Genomic DNA, 13,004 nt, shown 5'->3' with positions numbered 1-13,004 from the left:
ATGCACTAAAATTAAAGCAGGGAGATTAGAGCTTTTTTCTCACCATGGTAAAGGGAAACGTTCTAAAATACCATTTAGTATTTGATTTAGATCATCAGCGCGCAAATAACTTTTAGTGGTTGCATACAAACTTGGTAGTTAGCAGCTTTTCAGAAAAATTTATAACTTCTTTGTAGGATGAAGTTAAATCTTTTGTTTTTGCTTTTCAGTTTTCCATTTTTGCATATATATTTTTATTCAAGTAAATGATGTTCTATTGATAGGATAACTTGCAAATATACACTACAGTTCAATATTTCTTTCATCATAAACCACTTCAATTTACCCTATTGTATCTTTATACACATGCCCAAGGTGCCCGGAGTGGTAAGTTCATTAAGACCCTGTATTTCATGTCCACCACTCTGTATCCCCGATGCCAGACCCAGGGCCTCAGCTAAAGGAATTGTACAACAGACATTTCAGTAGCTCACTAATGCCCCTCCTCCCGCCACAAAAATGTAGGAGAGTCAATAAGCTGGACTGCATCCCTAAGGTTTTATTTACACAATGGAGGAAAGGGATGGGACAGGGAATTATAACATCTCCCATGTCTCCACTGATACTGTGCTGTTTAAACAGGGAGGCGCATACTGGTAACGATTTCCTCGTTCTACAACTCCTTATTTGTGTGATGACCTACTCAAGCCTTCAGAAAGAACCTCCCCAAACAATGGTCTGGCATGTTCCCCATCAACAGGGTCCAAAGAACCCAGCAACCTCTTCTTGCTACTATACATTCTACCTATAACCTGGATGCCCAGGAAAGAAATGCATTAGGGGTACCTAGGTGGCTCAGTCGATTCAGCACCCAACTCTTGGTTTCGGCTCAGGTCATGACCTCACAGTTCATGGGTTCAAGCCCCAAGTTGGGCTCTGTCCTGCCAGCACAGAGCCTCCTTGGGATTCCCTCTCTCTCTCTTTCTGCCCCTGTTCTACTTGTTCTCTCTCTCCCTCCCTCCCTCCCTCTCTCTCTCTCTCTCTCTCTGTCAAATAAAAACATTTAAAAGAAAGAAATGCATTAAATTCTATTTATTGCTTATTATATTTGAATTCCTTTTCTCCAAAAGAGTCCAAAGTTCTCTATACTCTCACTGCCTTTTCATATATTTCAAGTTCCATCAATAATTGCTAACAACCCGATAACAAGTTATCATTAAAAACTATAAGGTTACCTGGCATCTACAAACAATAAGATGTCTGAAATAAATTTTGATTGTTAACTTCCCTGGGCCCCTTCGGTTCACAGCTTATATCTAACCATTTCAGATGGAAATCTGGTATAAAACAAGTAGCCATGTGACTATGCTAAAAATAATAACTGCTTCTTGATAAGGCAAAATCCTATTTTAATAAAATTATTTTCCCACATTATAATATCCGTATGTCTTCATATAAATGCACTTTGAGTTCTTAAGCTTGTTTTTTGTGAACTTCTTCTGGCCCCTCCAGTACTATCAGCTAGTATTTTGTTGTTCTTGGGGAAGTGTTTTGGTGGAGATAAGAACAGGACACCGAGAAGCACACAGGCACCCTCTCGTTAGCCCCATGCGGCTATTTCAGTGAACTGAAATTACGTCGAGTTTCAGATCCACTTCTTCAGTCACACTAGCCACGAGCAAGTGCTCAACAGCCACGTGTGGGTAGTGGCTACTGAACTGGACACAGCAAACACAGATCTCTGTTGACTTTTCACCAGGGAAGACAGAGGACTCTATCCGAGCAGGGACCTAGAGGGCCAGCAGGGGAAGAGAAGGTAGAGGGGAGCAGCATATGCTCAGATGTCCGCAAACACCTCAATATGGCTTACCTTAAGTGGAGGCTAGACCTCAAAGGGCGTCATAATTCATTCCAAATTCTCGGAGGAGTCGCTATCAAGGCCATTCTGTTTAGGAAAGATGTACATTTGGGAAGGAATCCCCCTTACCGACATGCGGATCGCAGATCCGGAGAGCTGCAGTGGTACAAGAGCAGGGCCAAGAAGCCCGGTGTCAAGGATCTTGCAGGAATTCAGGTAGAAGACGATGGTGTGGGCAAAGAAGAACAGGGACACACCCAAGGCACAGAAGAACTAGCCGACCATCTGACTCAGCCTCTGACTGGATGCTGCAGGAGGAAAAAGCCTCCAGGATGACAGGACTCGGGCTTGGGCAACTGAGCAGAGGGTAATACCGATTGCCAGGACATTGAGAACAGAAGAGAAGGAGAGTTTACACTGGGTGGAGGTGAGGTGTAGAAATGATTCACATAGAGCTGGCCAGGAGGCCATATAATATAAAAGCAACGAGCTCAAGGGAGAAGGCTGAGCTGAAGATATGGCTGTCTGGGCCAGTGACAAACAGAAGGAAGGCAAAGTCTTGGAGCAGATAAGATCGTTCAGAAAATATGTTTAGTGATAAGAGAAAACAAGGGGAGAATTGGGAGGAGCACCAACTCTTACAAGGCCAGCAGAAGCAGTAGCCAGCAAAACAAGAGCAAACACCAACAAACAAACCCTTAAAAAGGAGGTGATCAACAGGTTTGAAAGCTATAGAGAAAGAAGAGAGTCCACCAGACTCCATAGCGGGGGTATCAGTAACTCTGTTAAGAGCAGTTTCTATAGAGGCGCCTGGGTGGCTCAGTTGGTTAAGCATACAACTTCGGCTCAGGTCATGGTCTCATGGCTCCACTCATGGGTTTGAGCCCCGTTTCAGGCTCTGTGCTGACAGCTCAGAGCCTGGAGCCAGCTTCAGATTCGATGTCTCCTTCTATCTCTCTGCCCGTCTTCCCACCTCTCTCTCAAAAATAAACATTAAAAAAAAAGTTTCTATAAATGAGTAGAGGCAGAGGCTCCAGTGATCACGTTAAGCAGGTGACAGGAGGAGAGAAAAGTAGAGACGGCTGCCAACCTTCGGCCGACAAGGTGAAGAGACAGTGGGCAGCAGGGGAGGAGACGGATCAAGGCCTGGATCTGTCTAGCCAGCATGAGAAAGGGGATTGTGTTTAAACACAAGTCACACAGCCCTGGGGAAACCCCTTAGTCTCTCTGTGCCTCCATAGAAAATGGGGATAATAAGGGTATTTACTCCAAAGTTATTAGAACTGCGTGCATTAATATTTGTAAAGCACTTAGAACGGTATCTGCCACGTGGTGAGCACTAAGCATTTGTAGATAAAATACGAAACACTGACAGGAAGAGACAAAGACAGCCAGAGGTGTAAGGGGGGACACAAAAACAAAGGGGGACAGTTACGGGCATGAGTCTCTGAGGAGGGGGCAGGAGTGGGAGAAGACCACGCCTCCTCCACGAGGCAAGCCGAAGGATGGGCGCAGATGCAAAGTTAACAGTAAGTGGATGTGGTTTCATTCCCATGGCTTTGAGTGGTTGTGCAATTTAGAGAGGCAGGAGTTATGAGGTGTGAGTCAGAAGAAACAAAATTGAAGACACAAATAAGGGGAAGGATACTACAGTGCTCTTGGGCTGGAAGGCTTTATGTTATTAAAATGTCCCCACTCCCCAAAGCTATCAAAATCCCAAAGGCATTTCTCACAGAAATAGACCAGACAATCCCAAAATTTGTATGGAACCACAAGAGACCCTGCAACCAACAGACCAAAGTGGCCTGCTCCCAAGGGCACCATGGACCCACTAAGGTCTGAGACCAACTCTGAAATGACGTCGGGCTCCAGAAATGAAAATTCCGCCTATCTCTAATTCTAGTGGACTAAATTAGATGGTATTCATAAAGCACTTAACACAGTCCCTGGCACAGAAACTAGTAGACAATGCAGATGATCACATATCTTCTTCTTTAATGTGAGAAGTTTACACAAAATGTGTCCACCAGGCTGTGTGGCCTTGATCCAGTTGGTCAGCCTCTCTGGTTCTTGGTCCCTCCTCTGTGGAGAGGGAGGTGGAGAGAGGGCTGGACAAAATGGCAGAAACCCCACCACTCTAAGACACCGACCTAAGCACTTCACACTTGGGAAAATAGCTGTCCTCTTCTGAAATTCACACTTCTGGTGAGAGAAAAATAATCCAAATTCCAAAAAGCACTGATAATTGATATAAGAAAACAATTAAACAGATAAACTGAACACACATATATTATGTAAATAATCCAATAATTCTAGAGTTACTACTCTATAGGATTCATTCTGAATTCATGGAGGGAGAAGTAAATCACTCTAAAGGTTTTAAGCTATGCTGTTTAGTAAGATACACATTTTAGAAAGTATCCGCACCCCACTAAAACGTGGGAACCACTAGTAACTCAAGTAACTGCCCCCACCCCCATACGGTACAGTAGCACCTGGCCCAGTGGTAAGATCAGGAAGCCGCCACACCTCAGAAGGCATCTGCTTGCAATGCTCCCACAGACATCACAGGGAACCCCTCCGCTTCAGCCCACCTAGAGAAAGGGCACTCAGGGCAGGGGGCACCTGTGGGCACCTCTCTATCAATAAGGCCTCAGGGTAGCCAGGGCCTTTCCTAAATGTCTGAAGTGCTGGTCCAAAGACCATGTGGTGACCCACAGCAGATTTCTCAGAAGAATGAGACCCCTTGCAATCCTTATTCCTAAACAAGGCTAGCAGCACACAATCTCTCCCTAATCACCAATAATATAAACTCCTGGCCACACGACTGTAATCCTTCCATTAAAATTAACAATTCATGGGTTCAGAATGTAACATGGCATCCTATTCTTCCCATGTCCCATTTGTCTGCTCAACAAACTTGGCTGCGAAGCAACCTCTTTAACTTCCTTTTCCAAAAGCAAAATTAGGTTAATGTCGGCTGTCATGAGGGAGGCTGTAAGGATAATGTGAGTTCAAATTCTTACCACAAACATGTTTACTATAGAAACTATATTAAAATTTTTCTTATGTGCTATGATTAGTCTTGAAGATCTAGCTTAGGACACTTCTATCCTCAGATTCCCCTAACTATGCAGGCAGAAGAACTCTCCCATCAAACACACACACACACACACACACACACACACTTTCAGCTTCAAGCCATCCTTGACCTCAGCTTCCATAATTTTTATTAAAAACTTCCAGAAAAGATCACAGAACATTTCTTTAAAACATCTCCTTCCCTAACAACCCACCATCAGCACGGGTCCCATATCCGGAATCTAGAAGGACACCTCTATGGTTAGCAGGCTTGGAGCACTAAAACCCACCAGGTCCCTTTCCTGGGGCCCCCTGGGGAGAGGGAAGAGCAGGGCCCAGGAAGTAAGCCATCACCTCCCTCCAAGGGCTGCTTTGAAGTGATTTCACTGGATGGTCACAGGCGGCCATTAACAGAATGCCTTGCAACACAACACAAGGTAAACATTAACCGTTCTCCCCACATTCTGCACCAGCCTGAACCTAGTCACCTAGGTTTCCCTGCTCCCAGCTTCTCCCCACACATACCAGGTATGTCCACGGGAGCCGACAGAACCAATCGCCAATGGTATGAGGCCAACCTCTGAGCTCTTCTGCCATATTAAGGAGCAAAAATGCCTTTTAGAACTCACAACCACAGAAGCCTGTTGCCTTGCCAGGGTGGAGACAGGGCAGGCAGAAGGGACGAGCAGACTGCAGAGTGAGTCCCTGGGTGGACACCTTCACAGACGACAAAGGAGATCCTGCTTTCATGCATCTAGGATCTGGGAATCACAGGACGTGAGTGCTACAAGACTCAAGATCTAATCCAATCACTTGACCCTCCAGAGAAACAGTGAGAAGGTAAATGCTTTCTTCAAGGTCATTCACGGAGTCACAGAGACAATGAAGACCCAGCCCTACACCTCCCACTCCAAGACTAGTGCTGGCTCCCGCTGTAATAAATACCCTAAACGGCCAAAGAATGTACCCCGTTATTTTCACTTAGGCAACAGCATCCTCTCAGACTAGATAATGGTATGTATGCTTGGGAAAAAATGTTACCAGAAAATTGAGGCAATGCAATTTTAAGAGTGCACCCAAACAGCATCTAGGGAGTAAGCTCAAGTCATAACTTGAAGCCATTCCAAATAAGGTGGCATTCTAAAAGCGTTCTGTTCTAACGGCTGGCGTTATCGCTGACTGTGGTGTTGTGTCTCCAAGGCCACTATGCTGAAGGAAACAACATTCATTTGCATAATTTCTGGTGTATTAAGTCAACTGTGTCATGAGAATTTTTCCTTTTAACCAGCAGAGTAGATGCTTCACCAACATGTCTCCAGGTGCTAAGCCCTTCAACACGCACAGACATTTGCACTCTAGGTGTCATTCCCATATGTCCGCATCTTCTTGACGGCGGTTAATGCCATAATGCCATTCAATTCAAGGTAGATGGAGAAAGAGTTTGTTGACCAAGTTGCAAGATTTTTCCAAAGAACACGTTTTTACTGGGGGAAAAGCCACTACTAATAAACTCTGGTTATTCTGATTTGAGTGTGTGGCGGGCATTTTCTCAAATACAGACCAAATAATTCTGTCACTTACGGGAAACCATTGCAAGTTTTGTTGCCAATGATAAAATTTGAGTTTTGAAGCAAAAATCAGAATTTTGGAAAATCTGTATCCACCATCATGAACTTGACAGCTTCCCAATACTCGAAGAATTTTTTATTAGGTATCATAAGAGGAATAAAATTTTTAAAATACTCTATAATGAAATGTGTCAACTTCTGAAAGATTTATGTAACTCACTAAACCAATATTTTCCAAACTACCAATTCATGATGTTACAAAACCATAGACACAGATAAAAGACCTGCTCAAAGGGCAAGATACACCAATGCATTTTCCTGAAACCAAATACAAAAATTTCACTGATATGATTTCAGATTCCACATTGCAACTCACCTTCCAAAACTACTCCTTATAGTTTTAGGGTAGCATAAAAATATCTAAAATAACCATTCAAATATTCGTCCCTTTTTGATTACAAATATGCATGCCATATTTTCTTCATGTTCTGCAACCAAAACAACGTATTACAACAGACGGAATGCAGAAGCGCTATCAAAATCTAACGGTCTTCTCTTGAGGTTTTGTAAAGAGATTTACAAAAACATAAAGAAAAACACCCTTCATTGTCACCAAACTTTTGCTTTGGAAAACACTTATTTTTCACAAAAATTATGTTATTTGTATTAACATATAATGTATTATTGGTCAGCAGCATCACTGAAAAATGCAACACACACACGTAAAACTTACACATCATAAAACATTTCGACATGGCAAAACAAAAAAACAAAACAAAAGACCCTTCAAATATGAAAATATGATACCCTGGACATGGAGAGCACGGCCACAAGTTTTACCATCAAGAACTAGAATCTCAGTAATTACCACTGCCACGATCACCAAAAAGCCAGAGGTATCCTTAACAAGAGAGAGCCAGGATACGGAGCCACAGACTCCCCAGCGAAGGTTACTTGGCTAAAATGCCTGGCTTTCAAGAGAAGTTGGGGCAGGGAATGCAGAGATGAGAAAGTTCCAGAGCCAGCAAATCAAATGACTAGGCAGTCTCCAGTAGAAATAAGAAGAGTACCTTACTTTCGCTTTATAGCTTACTATAAAAATGCTTTGGCATTCGCCCATTTTTTCTTTTTACAAGAATGAGATGTTCACACTCCTATTCTCACTGCATTCACACTCCTATTCTGAGATCAGAGAAGGACCCAAAAGCTTTTTTTTATGTGTATCTTAGTTAGCTTCAATAACCCTAGGAGATAAGTAGTACAAATATTATCCCATTTACAGATGGTGAAACTGAGTCTTGAGAGTTTAAAAGACTGCCATAGTTGGGTGGAAGACCCAATACCCCTACCCCAAGTCTTCTGGGCCCTTGTCTGAAATCTCTTCCACACACTATTGGCATACTTATTCTCCAAGTGTGGTCCTACACCAGTGGCAGCAACGCCTAAAGGAACTCGCTAGAATGCGACTTCTCAGGCCAACCCAGACCTACTAAATTTGAAATTCTTGGGGTCAGGGCCAGCAATATGTATTTCACAAATTCTTCCAGGTCACTCCAATGCATGAACTGATGGTCTAGAAACAATGACACTGCAGGTAGGCACTAGTCCGCCAGGACAATCATGTAGATAATATGAACGAACAATTTTAAGCCAATACAATACAGCTAGACCTTACAAGGCCATCGATCCTATTGGGTTCAGGCCCCAACATGTTACTTCACTTAACCTTAATTATCTCCATAAGAGCCCTTTTTCCAAATATAGTCACATTGCCATTGGAGCTTCAACATCCAAATTTGGGGGAGACAAAATTCAGTCCCTAACCAACTCCGGAAGGAAAGTATTCAGGTGCCACGCAAAGGTTGATGCTGCTGGTCCAGGACCTCACCCGCAGAACACGTGACAGACACAGAGACTCAAAGAGTCAAAGCAGCTGAGGAAGACCCACGGGGATTTCCACAGGAACACGGGAGTGAGGGACAGTCATTTCCCACACTGACCGTGGTAAATATTCATGGACCCATTTGCCTATGTGCCAGGCTGCGTGGTAAGGCTCATTCATTTGATCCATGTTACCCCCATTATAGGAACAGAAACGGGGGCGGGGGGGAATTTAAAGGTTAAGTAGGCAGCCAAGGAGCCACTGTCTGGGACAATCCCCCAGTCTTAACCCCCACTCCCCACTAGACAGGAGAGAAGAGCACAGGCTCGCATCTGCTCTCCGATCAGAGAAAGCGCACCCAGGCGCCAGAGGCCCTCCGGCTCAGTGGGCTACAGGACAACTGTTTCGGAAACACAAAAGGCCAAAACACGAAAGGAAAGATACTCGACTTCACTGATCATCAAAGGGCACGTATCAAATTGGCAAAGGACAATAACGTGCCGAGTGGGCAAGTGCAGAAAAAATGGGCAACTCCCACGCCACTGAAAAGCTTATGAAATGATGTGGCCTTTCGGGGCCATCCAGGAACACACACCATATAGAAAAAGAACACAGTCTGTGACCCCGTGACAATCTTTTCTAGAACTGTATCCTAAAGGTGCACGGAGATGTGTGTGAAGCAGCGCTGTTTTCAGTAGTGACACACTTAGACATGACCTAGATGTCCATTAAAGGAGGTCAGGCAAGTGGAGTCACATGGGGTAGGATGTCAGTGTCTGAGCTAAGGGACAGCCCTGTGTATTGATATGAAAACAGCAGCACAGTATTCTGAAACAGGCGAACTAACACGTGGAAACCTACCTCCACCAAAAGGCCTAGGGGAATAACTAATGTACCAACATTTACTGGGCATGGGGGCTTTCACTTTCTACTTTCTACACACTTTGTGCAAGGAAAATATTTTGGGATAACCATCCTTACAATCAGCCAGATGTTAGGGAAAAATTCGTTCCAATTTTTCTTCCCCCATGTCAAGTGGATCTGGCTCCATCCAACCTCTGTCAGCTGGTAACTCGGCTGGGCCACGCAATGTCGCAAAGCCTTGACCTTCTCACAGCAAGGACACCTGTTGTCTGCGCTCCGTATCTGTCCTTGGCTTTCCTTCGCAGGGCTCCCCAGAGCAGCACACACTAGTCCTGCACGTTGTGACAGGGGTCTGCCGAGCTGAGGTCTCCTTGCCCGGTGCACCCCTATTGTCTCAGGGCCCCTGGAATTCCTAGTACAAAGGGCAGATCAAGTAGTAACTCACGAACAAGACAAGCGACAGCGAGCACATTTAACCAATACTGATAAGGATGTGTCAGTCTGATATTTCACTTTCAAGAGAATTGGGGTGGGAGGATGTGTGAATCCCTGAAACCTCACACGTGTTCCAAATATTTTAAAGGTATAAAATAATACAAATATGATCTATCTATTTAAACTTAATTGTGGGGGTTCAAAATGAAAGACGCCCAGATTTTCCACATTCCTGCTTGGAGAGATTCAAAAGTTATTTCAGTCCACCCATCTGAAACCATAATGTAGACTTATCTGAATCAAAAAGAAAGTCTGTCATCTCCACAGGTCCCTACCCCACGAGTGACAAATTCTTTCCCGGATCCAAAGTGCCACACATTTATTTACTCAAGGGATGGTCTAGAATGTATACTGTCCAACTTAAATCAGTCAACTTTCACAGCTAGTTACTCCACACGTACTCACCCTTGCACAGCTAAGGGTTCACTACAGAGCCACTTAAGTGGCAGTGTGACCAAGAGGGAAGTACTAGTGAAGAAACTGGGACTTAGGTTCTACTGAGTCTACGGCAGGAGCACATTAACCCCTCTCTCTAGATACACAAAATATACAGTGAGATAAAAGTGACATAGTTTTGAGTTCTCAGCAAAGTCCTACACAAAAGGTACTGCCAAGTCTAATGACTGACTAACCAAAGTGTTTACATCATAACCAAAAGTAACTAAGTGAAAACATTACAATGACACAGGTTCCTTCATTTTCAAGCAGCCAAATTGCCATATTTGTAATGTGACAACAAAATAAGGTTAAGAATTAATTCCAATAATTTCCTTTTCAAGACAGAATGTAACACCTTCATCAAGTGACCAAACTAAACATCATGAGTAAACAACATGAGGAGATGTCATGTGCCCCAATGGGACACCCTGAAGAAAGAAACACCATCACCCATGAGTTACTCTGGTCTAAAAAGGCTTGACCTAAATCTAAACAGGAGGGAGGGATGCCTGGGTGGCTCAGTTGGTTAAGCGACCCGACTTCAGTTCAGATCATGACTTTGCCGTTCATGAGTTTAAGTCCCACGCCAGGCTCTGTGCTGACAGCTCAGAGCCTAGAGACTGCTTCAGATTCTGTGTCTCCCTCCCTCTCTCTCTCTCTCTCTCTCTCTCTCTCTGTCCCTCCCCCACTCTCACTCTCTCTCTCTCTCTCTCAAAATACAAATAAAACATTTTTTAAAAAGTTTTAAATATATAAACAGAAGGGAAAAAATCTAACTTGCTATTCAGGTTGCTATTTGGGCCACCTCAGAGAGATGTCTCCGCCACAGTGTAACAATATTCACTATCATTCATGATGTTTTGTCTGCTGCATTCATGCCAAAAACTACGTGTTACAAAGAAGCGAACTGATGACATCTTCCCTCCAGTGATTAACTTCCACATACCGGCACGCAGCAAATATTTATGGAGCACCTGCCGCAGGTCAAGCCCTGTTCTCAGCACTGCGGACGCACCGGTAAACGTCATATGGGAACGGTCTTCCCCTTCATGGAGCTGAACGACATCCTAGTGAGGATAGAGTCAAACTGAGTAAATAAGTAAAACACAACTAAGTAATGAAAAGGCAAAACAAGAGAAAAACTAGAGCACAGAAGGGGGAAAGGAGTTTGGAGGAAGGGGCATGATTTTTTTTTCCATTTTATTTCAGATAGAGAGCAGGGGAGAGGTGTAGAGGGACAAAGAATCCTAAGCAGGCTCTATGCTGAGATCGGAGCCCGATGCGGGGCTCAATCCCACCACTCTGAGATCATGACCTGAGCTGAAACCAAGAGGCAGACCATCAATCGACCTTGTCATCCAGGCGCCCCTGCAGGGGTGTGGTTTTCAAGCAGGCAGTGCGGAGAGCCTCCTAGGAAAAAGGACCATGAGGATGCGTTAGGGGAAAGTCAGATGCCCCAGAGGATTGCTCCTGGGGTGGGAGAGGACCAAGTGCAGAGGCCGTGAGGTATCTGAACCCAAGGACCCCCCAGAAAGTCTCTGGGGACAGCCACTGCTAAGGGTGCAGCGAGGAGGGAGGTGAGCACGGAAACACTTCGGGCATCTCTCCCGTGGAAACAGACCGTGGGGGACAAAGGCGACGGCAATCTGGCCCCGCCAGCAGGAGGACACAGCCCTTGCACAGGGCAGCAGACATGGGGCTACAAGTCATCTGATTCTGCAGACTCTGAGGGCAGAGCCGACAGAGTGTGAGGGTGAACCTGGCGCAGTGTAGGAGACAAAGCGGGGAGTCCGCGGGAACTCCAAGGTCCCAGCTGGGCCTGTGTGCAGTGCAGGTGCCGAAAGCAGTGCGGCTGGAGGGCAGCCACAGGGCGCCGTCTCACTGGGCCCACTGTCCTACCAAGTAGCCTGTGCAAGGTCAAGGTTCCCACCTTTAAAAATGCAGAAATGAGGCCTGAACCGGTAAGGGGTTTGCCCATATATAGTAGCTTTGGAAATAAAACAGGAGCTCAGATTTCCTTCCCAAGTTTAGGGGTTTTTCCAACTTATCACGTAGCTAGTTTTTTGTTCCCCCCCTTTTTTTAAAGGTGGAATGTTACCATACACAAAATATACCGAACACTGAGAAGCCATGTTCTGGGGCCTTTCCATGGCTCTCTTCTATCTAAGAACTCAGTACCGTGAACACTTCTACAGCTGGAGGCGGTGAAACACCCTTCACCAAACTGTCAGTGTCTGCAGGACCCTCGGTGTGCTAAGCAGCTCCCTGATGGGGCCAGGCTCTAGCTGGTTCTATGAAGAACATACTCAACTAGAAGAACAGCAGTGGACCATGCGTCCCTCTTAATGGAAAATGCACCCCCAAAATGTAGCCCCACTCAGCTCTCAAGCCTGATCTCATTCAGGAGCACATCATGTCAATGTCACTGCCGTTTCTTAACATCGAAGGGTAAACCCTAATGTCTCTCTCCAGTGACATTTGTCACTGATCACAGGAGACATGCATGTACCTATCGTGCAAACTCAAAAACCAAAAGGTTTCCGAAAGACTATTTCCCTGACCCTTTTGTGGCTGCCGGAACCCCTTTTCCCCACTCACTGGGCCAGCTGCACCCTCAGTGCCCCCCGTCACCGTCACCACTGAGTCCCTCCATTCATTCATCCACTAGGCACCTCTGTGAGGGTGGCCAAGCCTGTTGGAGGGACTCAGATTTCCCACCGGGACACAAGGGACACTAACCACAAGTGTGCTAAGGGTTATAGGAGCAGAACAAGAGGCTGTGGCCAGGGCCAGGGGCCTAACCAGGGCGGGCCTCCCTCAGTGCCCAGAGGGGAAGGAG

General features: G+C 45.2%; 1 protein-coding gene across 1 annotated transcript in view; it reads right to left on the bottom strand.

Moving 5' to 3' along the window:
• Nucleotides 1–11,576, bottom strand: part of CHD7 (chromodomain helicase DNA binding protein 7) — a 146,599-nt gene extending 135,023 nt beyond the window's left edge. The window contains exons 1-2 of the mRNA XM_029923243.1: nt 11,516–11,576; nt 11,112–11,232 (exon numbers count right to left, since the gene is read on the bottom strand). The gene's annotated coding sequence lies outside the window, so the exon portion shown is untranslated. The remainder of the gene's footprint in view (nt 1–11,111; nt 11,233–11,515) is intronic.
• Nucleotides 11,577–13,004: the final 1,428 nt, after the last annotated feature.

Source organism: Suricata suricatta, chromosome 15 (genome assembly GCF_006229205.1).
Source record: "Suricata suricatta isolate VVHF042 chromosome 15, meerkat_22Aug2017_6uvM2_HiC, whole genome shotgun sequence".
Taxonomy (NCBI): Eukaryota; Metazoa; Chordata; class Mammalia; order Carnivora; family Herpestidae; genus Suricata; species Suricata suricatta.
This window is presented reverse-complemented; position numbering and strand designations above follow the sequence as displayed.